This window comes from Aphelocoma coerulescens, chromosome 1, assembly GCF_041296385.1.
Source record: "Aphelocoma coerulescens isolate FSJ_1873_10779 chromosome 1, UR_Acoe_1.0, whole genome shotgun sequence".
NCBI classification, from domain to species: domain Eukaryota; kingdom Metazoa; phylum Chordata; class Aves; order Passeriformes; family Corvidae; genus Aphelocoma; species Aphelocoma coerulescens.
Window position 1 is genome coordinate 98,968,860 of NC_091013.1, and position 16,450 is coordinate 98,985,309.

General features: G+C 45.3%; 1 long non-coding RNA gene across 2 annotated transcripts; it reads left to right on the forward strand.

Annotated features, from left to right (window-relative positions):
* Window positions 1–100: 100 nt before the first annotated feature.
* On the forward strand, window positions 101–1,468 carry LOC138119618 (uncharacterized). 2 transcript variants are annotated; one of them, XR_011155548.1, is made up of 3 exons: window positions 101–150; window positions 389–453; window positions 544–1,468. It is a non-coding gene; the product is annotated as an uncharacterized lncRNA (long non-coding RNA). The 2 variants fall into 2 exon arrangements; XR_011155550.1 differs by lacking the exon at window positions 101–150 and adding an exon at window positions 151–198.
* The last annotated feature ends 14,982 nt before the right edge of the window (window positions 1,469–16,450 follow it).

Consider the following 16,450-nt stretch of genomic DNA (forward strand, 5'->3'; position numbering starts at 1 on the left):
GGGGTGGAGGGCGCAGGTGAGGATGCTCAGGGTTGTTAAGCCACAGGAGTACACTCGAGGTCTCAATACACAATTGATTAGCAGAGAGTCCTATCTGCATGTAAGCTTTGTGGTATAAAGCAAGACTTTCCCTCATTGCACTGAGGCTCTGTAAGATATCCACAGGCCAAGGAATCTTTTCTGATTTTATAAATTGTTGTAAGGCTCAGTGGATTCAAGCAAGCTGGGGTGACTCTTAGACAGTGGGCAAAGTAGTTGCCTTGACTCTTAAACTGATTTTTCAGTTGCTCCAATTACTACCAGAGCTGACAGTTTTCCAAGGATATGTAAAGTACTGGGATTCGCTTCTGATTTATTCTTTTCTTCTTTTCATCTCCTATTTCAACAGGGTTTGGGCCCTGTATTCTACTGCACTTCTGTTTGTGACCGGGAACTCTCGCTCTTTCCGGAGAGGTCAGTGAGATAACAGACAAGCCTTAGTTCTGGTAGGAGTTCTGCTGATCTCAGACTAACTCCTGGAATGTGTTTGCTTCTTTCTGATAGAAACTTGGGTCTTGGAGTCCTGTCCAGCAGTGTGCATCCTGGCACTGTCTGCCCCTTCAGCCTCAGAGGACAGCCCTAAGAATTGCCTTGCCTCGTTTCCACAGTGCAAGCTGCGTAGCCTCAGGCACAGGAGCCCCCATGTACCTTGCTGCCAGGTACAGCCTACAAAGCAACCCCACGGGCTGGCTGTGAAGGAGATGCAGAGTCCGAAGCCGGGCAGTATGAAAGGCATTTGTGCTTCTCTGCACAACTTGCTCTCTCTGAGGAACAGGCAAATCCTCTGTCAGTCCTTGCTGCTGCCTTCATCCCATGGGGACAGAGCAGCCATGTGTTGAAAGCAACATTGCTGGGCTCTATTCCTGGATCCATCTGTATGCTAGGGATGATTTCCTCAGTGGTTTCCTTCTCCCATGCTGGTGCATCATCCCCCCAACAGAGATTACGTATTCCAATATCTTCTAAACATGTTTTGAAAGAGCGTATTTTCTGTCTTTGGATTTTGCCAGATGGCATCCAGTGATTAGTGGGTTTAATATACGAAGCTTCCCGGAGGAAGAAACTCCTAGATCTCACTAAAGGTCCTTCACCACCCTTCTGGTCCTTCCCCTCCCAAACTTCAAATTACAGTCGCTGGGCCCCTGCTGCAGAACTGAGTCCTCTGCTACTCTATCAATATCCTCTGGACATTTTTCAGGAACAAAGTGGAAAGCATTTCCAGCAAATGCTTTTAATGTCACTTTGTTTGCCAAAAGATGCTGACTCCTGCTTTGGTTATCATTACGAGAAAGCATCTTTGTTTAAACAGGAAAACAAGCGATGATTTTTCCCCGAGTCACTCATCTCTCTAGCTAAGCAGCATCTGCATTCCCTGGCAAAGGGACATGGCCCGTACTGAACAGAAGAAAATATTAGGAGCCTTCTTTTTAAAAAGTACCCCTTCGTAAGCATCACCTCACAGATTCAGGTAAAATCTGTTGTCAAACATCTGTCTCCCCTGCCTGTCTCCCTTCTCTCAGATGAGGTTGGATAGATTGTGTGACTGGTATTTTTGGGTTGTAATCCATGCTAACATGCTATGCACCTTGCCTCTCTCTGGTGCCTAGATTCCACCCATAAACATATTATGGCCTCATATTTCAAGTCAGTAATTTTGGATACATTTCAAGTGAGAGGTACTGAAGGAAAGCACAGCTCCTTTCATAAGTTTGCAGCAGATAGCCAATAAGCTGACTATCTTTCCCAGCAGGGATCCATTGCCTCCTAGGAACAGTGTGAAGAGGTGGTGCTCTTCAGTTTCCCTGTAGGCCAGTATCCTTGAGGGAACAACAGCTCCCTTAGTCCAGTGCACTCTCACCTATGGTACAAGGCACTACAGCATGCTGGGTTTCTTCAGATTTTCTATTCCAGTCAGTCTTCTGAGCAGCTTTTTACTCCAGAGTAGCTTCTCTGCTAAAGTAGTAGTTGCTCACACCTTTCAGTCTTTGTTGCTCTTATCTTGAGGAAACATTTAAGGGCAAATATCTTTCTTGTGAAGGAGCAGAGTGAGGACCTCACCTGCATTATGCAGCATCACCATTGCCACAACAACTGGCAGCTCCCAGGGAAGCCTGGGCATGGTATTTATTTATCATATAATTTTATACCATTCAGCTGTGGTACCTTTCCCTCTGTGGGGATTTTAGAGCTTGTGACAACTGAAAATCGTGCTCTCTTCTTAAACAGGGTGACAGCACTCTTTCTACCTTTCTCACAATCTGCCTTGAGTGGTCAACTGCAAACTGCTGGTGTGGACAGCCCGTAGCCCCATACGGTGCCCAGGAACAGAGATTCCGAACAGTGCTGTAACACGGAAGCCAAGTGATCACAAATTCATATTTATGGTACATCTGCAGACATTTTCTCTTTTACTGCCACGCTAGCAGCTCTTTACTAATTGAGCCAACACAGTTTAAGAAGATAGCAGTTCCTGCTCTTTGTTACAGCCCTTCACAGGAGAGGACTGCCCTCACAGTTGAGACCTAAAAACACACATCTAAGTTTTCCTAAAGATTTGTAGCATTTTACATTGTTCCATCAAGGTCTGCCAGAGACACTTGCCTGTGCTCTCTCTCTCACATCACACCACAATCTCTCTCACATGCAACTAGTGCCAATCAAGGATTCAGTCATTCAATACCTCACCTTTCCCTCCCTTCCCAAGTTAAAATCACAAATGTTCATGCAAGTGCCTAGATTTGCCCTCTGCAGCTTAAATGGAGAATGTGGCATCTAAAATGGCTTCCAAAATAGCCATCACACTGAGCAAAGAGCAAAAATGAACACTGTACATCTTGAAGGACAGAAGATCATCCCTGAAACAAAACAAAGCAGAAGACACAGCCCATAATTTATATACTAAAAGGTAGAAAAAGGGTATGTGGTCTACAACTTCTGCTTTCACCTATCTCTGTGTCATTTAAGCATCTCTACTTGTCTGGATATACTATGACACTGTACATCTAAACATCAAATGTCCTGCAATGCTACTTAACCACAATTCCAGCCAAAACCTACATGAAGCTTAGGCCTGGCCCAATGGAGAGTACATGGCTGGGGCTAGGACTAGATCTTAAGGCGTCTGCTCTTTTTTTTCTGTTTGACTGAAAGCTGTAGTGGTACATAAATGTTATTGCTGAGTGTCATGGCCAAACTGCTCCCCAGTGACCTTCCTACTCCTTAGCTCTGTTCCAAACTTTCCTACTTCCCTGACTGAATTCCTTGATATTATCTCTAACTAAGTTTTCTCTCCAGCCTGGTTCTTAACCCCTCATGCCCTTGTGCTCACCCTCCTGTTCCCCACAGCTTGCATGCCTTGTGCATCTGCACTGTGCAGCCACTTCACCTCTCACCAACCTACTGCCAGCCTGCTATGGAGAATAGCAGTGACCGGGCATGGGCCATGCACTGTGAGCACCCACAGAGGGGAAGAAGTGGGGATGCCCACCCTATTCATCAGTGTTCAGACAGGTGGTCGTCAGCTCTTTGCCTGAGCCCTCAGACTGTGGGTATCTGCATGCAGCCCAGGGTACTTACTGACATCTGGGTAGATCCAGAATAGATAAAGTGTGGGTCTTAGCAGCTGCAAGAGCTGGACAGTAGCTGTGACTACATGGGAAGGTGACTTTGTCCTAAATGAAAGACCAGAATTTCACTGTAGTCCTATTCTGGGCATCAGACAACGTGGACCATAACATTTCTCTGAACAGTTCGCTGAAGAAAACGCCCTCCCCCGACTCAAAAAGAAGCCAGGCTCCTTCCCCTACAATTTGTCTCTCCTGACACAGAAAGATGCTTGAAGAATTCAGCCTGCCACATGTTCCAGTGTCACATCCATTGGCACATATTTGCCCTGTCTCTGCCACTGGCTGATGAGGCCTCTCCAGCCAGGCAGACACATATCAGCCTTGATAGGATGCCTGTAGTAAGTAGACTTGGAGTCAGTTCCTTACAGCTGGGCAGCCAGCAGTGTTTGCTGAACATTTCTGGCAAAGCAGAGTCACCCAGCTCTCAGCTGCTCTGTCTTTTCTTTCAGGTCCTGTCCAGGAGGGATCCACGCTCTGTGCACTGGCACCAGGAAGTTCATTGGCAGGAATCTGCTACCTTGTGCCCACTGTGGTGTCCCACTTCAGTCCAAGTAACAGTGCTTGGAGACCAAGACTATTACCTCAGTGCTTTGCAATTTGATTAAGGTGAAATCTGATCTGCTGTTCTAAGGCCAAGAAATGTCAGGATGGCAGATGGCAGGGAAGAAAGTTGAGCAGAGCTCTTTACTGGCATCCAAGATCCTGGGAGAAACCAAGCTGCTCCTGTAGGGGTCAAATACCAGGGTGAGTAAGGAGAAAAAGCTGCCAAGAAGTGTCCTGATTCTGTTAGAAAACTCAACAGCGAAATATTACAGAGAGATTTAAACACAACATAATTACTTAATTTATTGAGAGTTAATGTGCTGGTCCCTCACTGACAAGGAAGGATCAGAGGGAGGTGAAATTATTAAGCAACATAATTGCCCTCAACCTGAGCTTAAGCTGCCCTCTTTCCTTTGAGACTTTCACAACTCAGAGACGTGAGCTGCACAGTAGAGAGGGACTCTCTACAGAGACTAATGCATCTCTGCTGGTGAGTGGGTGTGTGAGGGAGGCTGGGCAGGGCTCTGCCTGAGAACCCCTCTCCCCATGCCAGCCACTCCTCTAGGCAGCAATAACAGCTGTACAGTTTAGTGTTTCTATCCTGTTTGCACACAGAGATCTCCAAGCACTTCACAGGAGAGGGAACTGTTGTTTCTTTTCACCCAGTGAGAAAGGCTGCAACAAGCAACTGATCTCTGAGATCAACCAGCAGTTTAAGGAGGTAGAGAATCATAGTCACAAAATTCCATTAGCTCAGTGTCACCTGCTTCACTAGATTGCCTCTCTGCTGGTAGAAAAAAGGGCAAAGATGAAACCATACAGCTCATCAAAAGCCCAGAGATGTATGGGAACCAATGCAAAATACCAGCAACTGCACAGATTCAGAGAAGAGCAGTAAACATGATTAAAGGGCTGGGGAAATTGATTCCTGGGGAGGAAAAGAGCTAAATATGTATAGCTGCCTAGCTATACCCAGAGGAGCATACTTAACCTGCTACAAGTATTTGATGGAAGAATAATTGTCCTGGGAGGAATAAAGGTCTTACAGCTATGAAGAATAGGGTGAAATTAAAAGGGTGGAGATTTAGCCTCTGATGGGCACACTCGATAATGGAGATGCTGACCTGTCTCCCTGAGGAATGCCTGTTGCTTCGCTCATGCAGGGGAGTCTGGGAGACAATCATTCTCTGGTACAGCAGTGGACTCTAGAGGTTTTCCCAGCTCTATTTACCTAGTTTCTGTGGACTAACAGAGGTTTCCTGTCCCAACAGCCTGTCACTGGGGGTCAGGTGGGGTTTTGTTTCATAAATTCTGATGACAGCTAAGGGATTCCCGGCAAATCTGTATCACTGGAGAGTCTAACCAAACAACCGCCTCCAGAAACACAAAGCTACTGTAATAACATACAGTGCCTACAGCCCTTTGCTCTAGAGGAAGAGGCATTGTTGCTCTTGTCAGAAAACAGAGGGACTGAAATCTAACATTTCTTGTCATTAAGGAAATACTGCAGATGGGTGTTTGCTGTAAAATGTCACGATGGCAGAGCTCACAACTGTGCTAACTGAAACAGGGAAAAACACAGCTGCTGTGAGAAGAGGCCATTGCAGTATATAATCTTCACCACCCAAAGCTGGTGTGCATAGATAGGTTTTAGCTCACTCCAGTGGCCCAAACCAGAGTACTTTCTGCAAACATTGTCAAGGGCTGTCATCATAACCTGCTCTCTCCTCTCAAGTGCTCCTTGTCTCCCACTGGGAGAAGTTACTTTTCCACTCTCAGACTCCATACCTAACCCTCAGACTCCCCTGCTTAGTTCCAAGACAAAGCAACACAAGGAAAGAGAGCTGTCTGTTTTCTACACCTACTTTCTTCTCCTTTTGGGCTTGTTCGCATACTCAGAGGACATCCACTCTAAGGCCATCCCTGTTTTTCATTTGCTTTACATACCATTTCCTGACACAAAGTGCATGCTCACTGCTTGTCGAGCTGACTTCACGGTGTGTGGGGGGCTCCATGTTCACTCTCATTAAACTTCAAGCATTTTAAGGGAATTCTGCTCTGCTCTATACTCTCTGGTATCATATATACTGAGTTTCATGTCAGATACACAAGAAGTATGGGGCTGGAGGGGGGGTTGAACTGACAAACTTCCAGTTCATCTCCTATGACACTGTGAATGTTTCCAGCACTCTTTCTAAAATATTGTCTGATAAAATAGAGGCCACACAAATGGGTACTGCCATCAGAAGACACAAAATAAGGCTGTGATGGCATGCAAGCATGAGAACTCATGATGTGAGAAGATCTGGAGTTAGGTTTTCCTTAGGCTTTCAATACCACAGCAGTATGAGTGAGAAGCAAGACTTACTGTTTATTTACTTTGGCTAGACACTAACTGGGATCATATTTTCTTGGCAGAGCACTGCTTTTCAGCTGAAATAATCATGACTAAAGCAGTAAGATGGCCCTACATGGCATGGATGACCAGCTCTGTCTCTTCAGGAGGCCAGTGGAAATTTCCCTTCAGAGCTCCCTGTGGGAGGAACTGCAATGTATCTCACCTAGGCTGTTGATAGCTTTGCACAGAAGATGTAGAGACAGGCTAATGATTCTCTATCCTTATTTTTTGTCTTTCACACATCAGGAAAAAACATTATTGGACTTACTTAAAATAATATCAAGCTCATAGCTCTTTTTGCCTGTGTTTGGTGACACTTCCACAGTCACAAATATCAGGGCTGGATGTCATGTGCTCTTCCAGCTGCAGCCAAGAAGACAGTATTGCTTGGTGAGATCTGCTGCCCGAGATGCTCCTGAAAGCAATCCCATCCCCATTTCAGGCTGAAGGAGCTGGCTTAGCTTTAATAACAGGTCATTGCTAACCTAGCTCAGATGGCTAAAACAAGGTGTCAGGTCCTTGAATCTTATTCAAGGTGTCCTTGAATAAGAACACCTCAGTACACAAGTATCAAAAGAAACTTACTCCAGGCAGGGGGCCAGGCCAGAAAGCTGGGACAGCAGCAGCCAGGAAGGCATGTGTGATTGTGCCTCAGTGTGAGGAAGCCTGGAAATCAAGGCTCGTGATTTCAGGAACATTGTGCACAGGGGCTGGTCTGCTGTAGCAAGCTTCAGCAAACTACTTGCTTTCTTCCTTCCCTCTTTTACAATTCTTTCTTCGTGTACAAGAAAGCCAGCCCACCTGGTTTCCAGAGCCTGTCACCAGGCTTTTAGACTGGAGGAACAAGCATTTCCTTGTAGAATGTCAGCAGCACATGTTTCTGGGAGACTGAAGGGCAGGTGGTACTGACTTATAAATCATCTAAACATGACTGGTGTGATAAATGCCTGCTGTATTTTGCATAACATCTGGGACAGCACAGGAAAGACCTTGGGGGTTGGGAAGGAGCAGAAAGTGAATGTTTTCTGAGCATTATGAATTGACAAAGACAGAGTTGGTGTCACCATATGGTCAAAGAAACAGCCAGAGATGCCCAGTCCTCCTCCTCTGAGGGGAAAGGCAATGACTGGGGCATGAATGCACAGCAACCAAAGAGTATTTATTCTGTTTGGTTTTGTCAGGATTTGACAGCATTGAGGATAGTGGGGTCTCTGTAGGGCAGGCTGAGAGGACATAAGGAGGGTGAAAGAGGAGGAGGAACTCTGCGGCTTTCAGATGGATTGGTTGGTTAATTCCCCCGGGCTTAAAAGGAGAAAGATCAGGAAAAGCATAAACCAGCATGGGGAAAAGGACTTCCAGGAATTACTAAAACTGTAACAGGGATCAGGACAAAGAAGGTTTAGAGAAAAAAATCTGAAAAGCATTTGAAGCCTGAGCATGATTTTAACACCTTCGTTTGACCGACTGTCTTGAACCAACCCTATATATTCCTGAAAAATAAATGTGATAGGACATCTCTTTTTGCAGAGGACACCTATTGTTTCAACTGTTCATGATTCCAGCCCTCCCCCTAACACCTATCTCCCACCACCACTGGAAGGGAGCCCAGCTGAGTGTATTTTCAATAGGCATTTGAGAACATTACTCAGCACAGCACAAGGGAGCACAGAATCAGTGTTCTTACTGTGACAGGGCTTTTCTTATTGCCTTTGACACCGGTTCTCCAACCCATGTACGGAGCTGACTGAATTCCAGGCACATCTGGAACCACACAGTAACAAAGCCATGGAGGAACCTCAGGAAACCATCTATCTTATCCCTTGCCATGAGGTAAGATTAACTAGAACTAAAGCATGCATGGCAAATGACCACCTAATCTGCTCCTAAGAAGCTTTTCAGTGATGGAATTTTCACACTCTCCCCAGGCAATACATTTTGGGGTTTCACTACCATGGCCATTTTATCTCTAGCCGGAATCTTCCTTGCTGCAATTTAAGCCCATTATTTCTTGTCCTATCCACAATGGATGAGAATAACAGTTTATTGCCTTTTTTCCTTGTAGCAGTCTTTTATAGACTGTTACCACCTTCCCCCTTCAGCCTTCTTTTCTGTAGGCTAATTAACCCAAATTCACTCAACATTTTTCCATAGTTCATTTTTGTCAGAACACTGATTAAACTACTGCCCTCTGGACTCTCTGTCGAGGGTCCTGCTTTCTTTAAGGGTAGTGCTGGGGAAAAGCAAAAATTAAAGGAGCCCTGCTCACACTTCTGTGAACAGGTCTTTGGGTTCATTGCATTCCTACAGATCCTAAGTCAGCACCATGTTTTCACTGGATTGTTTTCTCTTGATTTCTCTTCTACTGCTCCTTTGTCCATTCCCAAAGAGGTTTATGGTAATTCTTGTCTGTTCACAATGCAGGAGCCTGTACTGTGAGGGCCTGCCAAGGCCCTGCTCCTTGTAGTACAGAGGTGGACTTCCTCATGACTTTACAGTGCCACACACAGGACAGTAGATGAAACAAGGGTTTGCAAGCCTGAGTTTAAATAAAGACAAAAAAAGCCTAAAAAGATTGCAGTGTCTGAATGTATGTCCTATTATTCAGAAATTTGCTTTATCACCAGGTAAGATTTGAGGATAACAGAATACATTCACTTAAAAACATTGATTTGCAATTATGAAAGTGAGCTGTAAAAAGAGAGAACAATGTTATTAAGATCATTCTTAACTTAAGAATTCTCCATTATGGCTTCAGGATAGTTTTCTCCAGTTCTTATTCTTCTTGATGAATCAGAATTTGAAAGAAAGTGTTTGCAAGATGGGCACTTCCAGGAAAGTCACTTTGCTATGCATTGTTTGTACCAAAATAGAGTACTACCATTGCTGTAAGTTCTCTTTTTTTGACATCTGAATCATGCCACAAAATTAATACACTTTAACAGTAATTGTCCTAAAGTCAAATGCTTTCTAGTGCTTTGAAACCTCCATGCATTTGGAAATGCCTTCACAGTCAAATCTGGGCCATTTATTTCCTGAAATATCAACATTACTAAAAGCAAAGAAGAACAAGAGTATGAGCCAAAGCTCATTTGCTCTCAGTGTCTGTGTTTCTATTTCTACTGCTACCATAAACAAGTCTGCTATGGAACATGCTGGATTAGTTAACCCCTGCCTGAAGCCAGTATCTGGAGCAGCCCAGGGAGGAGATACACCAACTGAGCCACAGTGGGTGGATGAAGGGATGGAAGAATGAGCAGGGAACAGTAACAGAAGTGGGACATGGAGCAACTAAGGCCAGTGATCATAAGAAAAGGAAGGGTGAGATCCATCTTTGATAAGACTGTGAGAAACAGAGGAGCAGCACAAACTCCTATCCATACGATGAGGTTTATTCTCTGAAGATACTTGTCATGAAATGCCACACCAAACTTACTATTAATCTCCAATGGAATCCCTTGCAAGCTGCTTCTATAGCTTCCCTTCATAAAATGGCTTTGTGCATCATGAATCTCCTCCCAGCCAGACTCAGTTTAGAAGCTTTTGGTGCACTTGGGGGGGGGGGTGGAAATGCAGGATGGACTTAACAAAGAGCTGTTCATTGCACCACTTGAAAGTGATTGCAGAAGTGCTGTCCAGGACTTCCAACACAAAATGGAAACTGTGGATATTAAAAAGCTAGAAGCAGAGGAATTTTCCAGCTTTCTGCAGCCTCCTGTGAAGTTTTCCTTTCTCACGCAAGCTAGCTGAAAACAGTTCAAAGTTTTTGTAAACTAAGACTTTATCTAGCACCTGCTAACTTGTTTTCCAGTATTGTTATGGTACATTGGAAAATTATTTTGAAATGGGTGTTGTAGAGTCTCAACCAATCATTCTGGGAGGTGGTTGATCAAGGGACCAATAATATCATGCATTCTTGTGAACCAAGTTATATAAATGGATTTATAATTAATTAAATAAGCCCATTTTCTCTTGGACCTGAATTCTGTGTTGTTCTTCTCGCCGTCCCCAGTACAACAGTGACAGGAAACATTTTCAGTTTTGTCCTGGATCGGCATTTTCTGAGTAACCTTAGTTCCACTGCCAGATGAGTTTCAGAAGTCAGCTCCAGTTCCAGCTTTGCCAAAGTGAAGCCAGTTCCTGGTGCTGCAAAGGAGTGGTACAGAGCAGTTCCTGTTGCCTGTGTCATGTAGAAGCACTGAGCTGCTCCCACTGCGTGCCACTCAGGAGGGAGAACAGGCACTCAGGGTTTCTAGCAAGCATTTGAATATATGGATAGGGCCCAGCCAAAGGGCCCCTGCAGTAGGAGAGGCCATGCACAGAAGGAGAAGGCTGTTCTTAAAATGGGGCAATGCAGTGTGGAACAGAATCTAGAGGACAACCAAAGAGAGGATAGTTAGGAACATCTCCACAGGAACCTGAAAGCTTATTCATTCAAGGTGTAGTTAGTGTTTTCCCAGCAGGACTTGTTAGTATTAGCACCATTAAAATGCTATGGATTAAAGGCATAAAGTCATGCTCTACCTAGCTGCAAAGAACTTCCAGGCAGATGAACATTTAGTACCTCTAATATATAAATACCCTTATTAAATAACAAGGTTTGAGCTATGTTTCTTACAACCTTGGTGAAAACTGATCACAGCTCGGTCTCCCAGTGAATATCATTGCAGAAGCAAAATGACTCTCGAATGGCTGCTGGCTGCCATGCATAGGCCCGTCACCCTTTTTGTTCTCAGTTACTGCAATCAGCACAAACAACTGATTTCTAGCCTGAACTTCTCCTCTGAAGAGCCCAGGGACACTGCTGGAATCCAACAGTCCTTTCCCAAGCATGAGCTCTTTACCAGGCTCCCTCTGCGTCGGGTGCCATTAGCAGTTTTTCATATATTTGCTCTGCAAGGAATGGGGTTTTTTCACAGACTATTCATTGACATATAGCTCCCACAGCTAATCCTAAAATGCTTTCTAACACCATAAACTACACATGTTACAGAGATTAGAGCTGAACAAATATTTCACTGTAAATCATTTATTCAATAAATTTCATATGGCTTTTTTTTCCATTTGTGAATTGTCTGCAAACTGTAAGCCAAATTCCCAAATTCATTCATTAGTCAAAATTGCCCATGAATTTCTCCTGCAGATAGTTTTTGCCCTGCAGGCCATTCATGGACAGTTTGTTATGAATAGCCTCAATTCAATGCTTGGTTGGTTTAGCTGCAGCAGTCATGTGGATGTGGCTCTGTTCTGAATGAAAATTCACTTTCAAATATGAACCAATATTCACAGTGAGTTTCTCCCTCTGTTCACTCAGCCCTTGGAGGAATCAGCCTAATTAATCTAACTGGGTGGGTTAAGTTGTCCAGAGCAGCACAATGGACTGGGAAAGGAACTGAGGGATGTCCAGTTGATATTGTACTGTATAGAGGCAGGATGGGAATACTCTACTGGACAGCTGTGAAGTGTCAGAACTGATGTCCTCACTCCTTCCTAAAGGGTGGCCACCAGATACAATCAGAAAGATGGCTACAATGCAGCATCTCCTTGTGTTCTACTGTTACCCAAGAAAGATGGATAATCACTTCTTAACATTCTCATAGTAAAGTAACATGGGTGAGTTCTGAGCTGCAGCCAGACCTACCTTCCTCTTGCCAACCCGCTTTCCAGTGGGTTAATCCATATAGAATGTTTCCAGGGTGTCTGTAAGCCTCCTTCACCTCTCTGGAGAAGAAAGTAGATGAAGTAGAACACATTGTATTGCAAACATTTGATTGAAGTTGGAGTTACCATTCAGCAAGTCTGCAGGCTTCTCTTGTCCTGTTATCTGTCTCCAGCAGATATTCTTCTCATCAAATCACTGTGTTGAAGAGTGCTGCTGCCAGTGCTGTCAAATCCAGCTGCTCCTTGCACAGGGGCTCCGAACAGCCACCCAGCTGCCCCTGCTGGCCCTGCATCTTCCTCAGCAGCAGGTCAGGGCAGCAACACCCTAAAAACCTCACACAGATAACAACAGGGGCTATGTGTGCTTCTCAGTACCACTGGTGTACCTTTAGGAAGAGATTTCGCAGGCTGATACAACATTGCTAATTGTAAGGCTTCTTTTCTCTTTTCTAAGGTTTTAATTGCTCCATGTAGCTATTTTCATAGCAGACAAGCAAATCCAGAGGTCTTCTCAGCTGAGATTTCAGACAAATACATTGACAGCTGGAAGAGAGTAGCAAATGTCCCCACATGGAGAAAATGCTGACTTTATGTTGAGAACCTCAAAGCCACAAGAAATAAAACAAGCTGATGGAGCGGAAGAGAAAAAAAAAAAAAAAAATAGCCCAACCTAGTAAACAACTGTCAAAATTGAAAAATTTTCCTTTTTTGATGAAAAATATTTGTGCTCCTTCCCATGAAAATCATACATTTGCTGTGAAAATATTGCACAGAAGTTTCATATTAACTTTTCACCTTCTTTCTTTTTTTGCCAGTCAGTTTCAGAGGAGGTCTACTACAGGCTTAATAATAGTTATACACATCTACAAGCTGCCATTGGAAAGGTATTTGCATTCACTGTACAAGAAAAGCCCTGATACAGACCCCTCAGAAAGCACACAAGATAACAAAACCATCTCTGGACCTGTGTTACCTTGAGCTTTGACCATGAAACACATTGAGCCTCAGTGTATCCAAGACACTCCTGCCATTATCCTCTCTGTCATCCTTATGCTCAAAACACCTCCAAAACCATCCTTCACCAGTTCTTTTTCCCCTTTGCAGTCCATTTGAAACATTTTGCCCTTACCTTGACAACCCATCTTCCACCCACTTGTCTGCACCTGTGTCTCCACTCAGCTTTCTAGGAGCAGCTTTGCTGAAGTCTCTTGAGTACTTAGTCTCTCTCCTCTTCCAAAAGGGTCCCGTGACCACAGCTGATTTCCTGATCTCTTCTGCAAAGCTGTTTTTGTCATTCTACAGGTCTCTCCTTCGATGAGGTTTGCCTTTTCAAGGTCTCCTCTCAGACACCTGCGAGCATTTCTCTGCTCCTCCAAACAGACTGACATTACTGAATAGAAAACTACAAAGGCACACACGAAATGTACCCTCTCATTCTTCTTACTGTCAGTCTTCTTGCATCCTTCAGAAGACCATACTCTAAACTCCTTGGAACAACTGCCATGGCCTTTTTCTATCTTTAAAAGTTCCTACCACTTTTATCACGGTAAGAAACAAACAAACAAATAAAAAAATGCAACAAAGAAAAGAATAAGCAGTACTTCACCTAGGATGAAAATTAAACCCCCCTTTTTATTGCAGCAGCAGCTGTTAAACACTGAACAGCAAAGCTGCACCTCAGCTGGGAAGAATGATAGGGAAAAACCTGTAGCTGGTTAAAACTGCTTTGGTAGGAATTTATGGAGGTAAAATATTTTACCTTTCTAACCATAAAATTTAATCAAATTTCATGGGTTTTACTTGCTGGGACACCATAGGCCACTCCCCCTGCTCCCCAATGATAGCTGTGAGTGTTGTCAAAAACAAACAAACGGAACTAATCTGCAAACAAAGCACATGACATTTTTTTAATCACTTGGAAGAAATTGTGCAGTTCTTCAAAATCCCACTGCTTCCCTCCCTGTACTGCCTGCTGCCACCCCAGCCATGGAGCAGCGCAGCACAGCCCTTCACTCAGGCAGGCCCTTCTCTCTACCAAAGCAGGAGGGTGATGGATCCCAGCTGGAAGTGCATCTGCTACTCAGTCTCCTTCACCCCTTTCCAGGAAACCTAGAGGATTTTTCGTCTCTAATATTGGCCTTTAAAGACACAAAGGTTGCACCCAAGGGTGCCAGGTCCTTCCTACGCAGCAAATGAATGATTACAAAGCTATTGTACTAGAAGGGGAAGGGGAAAAAGTGCACTGCTGGCACCTCTCTTATTTGATTTTATTTCCCCCCTCCCACCCTTTCCTTTGGAGCGATGCGAAACCATAAGAGCAGGGAGGGATGTCGCTTAAATTAGGTTTACAAATAACCCAGCGACTAGGGAAATGGAGATGCATATGCTGCATGTTAACGTGTCACCGCCCGGCAGCCCGATGCGACGGGGATTTGGAAGGCAGCCGGGCCCCGGGGATCAGGTGCAGCGCACCGTCAGTCGGGAGCGCGCCGGGGCTTCCCGGGGGCGCCGCTGCGAAGCGCTGGGTGCTACTGCCCCCCGACGGTCCCTGCCCGCAAGCGGCCGCCGCCCGTCCGACCCCGGCGGCTCGGACCGGACCGGGCTGCGGCCCCTGCGCTCTGCGGGACCCCGGCGGCTCGGACCGGACCGGGCTGCGGCTCCTGCGCTCTGCGGGATCCTCTCAGCTTCGGGGGTCACAGCGGCCAGACCAGGGGAACCGAGGGGCTGCAGAGGTGACCCCGAGAGAAATCGTCATTTTCACCGTCTATTAAAAGTGACAACTCGGTGCCCTCCATTTATTTCCTGTCACTGATATTTGTTTTCTGTCCAAAGATTTCCCTCCACCACCCCCCCACCCCCCCACCCCAAACTCTATCTGGCATCTGAACATCAAACTCTGGTTTTGATACCTGGCACAAAAGATATGGGTTGATAGTTGAAGCTGCTGCCTTGGCAGCGCTGGAGACCAGAGCTCTCTGTCCACTAGGTAACCACATAGCATAGCCTGTCCATATAGTATCACGGATAGCTTCTTCCAAACATTGGTCCTGCCCACTGAGCTCGCTCCATGTCTTTCAACAACAACCTGTAGCAGCTCACAAGGCCAGCTGGTCTCCACATCCTATCTGGCCTCCCTGATAAGCCTTAGGGGAGGTCAGGAGCAAGGCTGGCTGTTTTCATTACTCCTTTTTTTTACTGTCCTTGGTGATTTGCAGGTGACATGAAGGCTATTTATATCTCATGTACATCCCTCTAGAGAGGCGGTGGATTTGGACGTAGATCTCATCATTTGGGACTTCAGGGGCTGCTATTAGCATTTGGTCAAGAGATGTGATTCTGCCCCTCTACTCTGTTGTTGCGAGACTCCCTGCCTGGAGTACTGTGCCCAACTCTGGGGCCCCCAGCATAGGAAGGATGTGGACCTGTTGGAGCAAGTCCTGGGAGGGCCACAGAGAAGATCAGAGGGCTGGAACACCTCTCCTATGAAGGCAGGCTGAAAGAATTGGGGTTGTTCAGCCTGGAGAAGAGAAAGCTCCAGCGAGATCTTATAGCAACCTTCCAGTACCTAAAGGGGCTCTGCAAGTACAATGGAGAGGGTCTTCTTACAATGGCATGATAGGACAACGGGCAATGGCTTTAAACTGAAAAAGGGTAGAATTAGATTGCATATTAGGAAGAAATTCTTCACTGTGAGTGAGGTGAGACACTAAAACAGATTGCCCAGAGAAGTTGTGGCTGCCCTTGGAAGTGTTCAAGGCCAGGCTGGATAGGGCTCTGAGCAACCTGGTTTAGTGGAAGGTGTCCCTGCTACAGGTAGGGAAGTTGGAACAAGATGATCTTTAAGTTTCCTTTCAATGCAAATCATTCTGTGATGCTGTGATTCACACAGAAGCTCTGCACCTTGGAGGCAGGGCAAAGCCCAAGAGATAAGCCTATTACACAGGCACCACATTCACTGTGAGGTGTGCTGCCATCACCCTTGAATTACAGAGGTATGGACAAGACTAAGTTTTCCTCTGAAGAGATGGTAAAACAAAGTAGTTGGGTGCTAGGGAAATCACTGAGCTTGCCATCTTTACAACTTGCCAGCCATAACCTGAGTTCCTTCAGGGATTCCCACTGCAGCTAATTGGACCTCACCACACAACTGGAAAATGGAGAGAGATGGAGGTAATTGGTAGGAGAC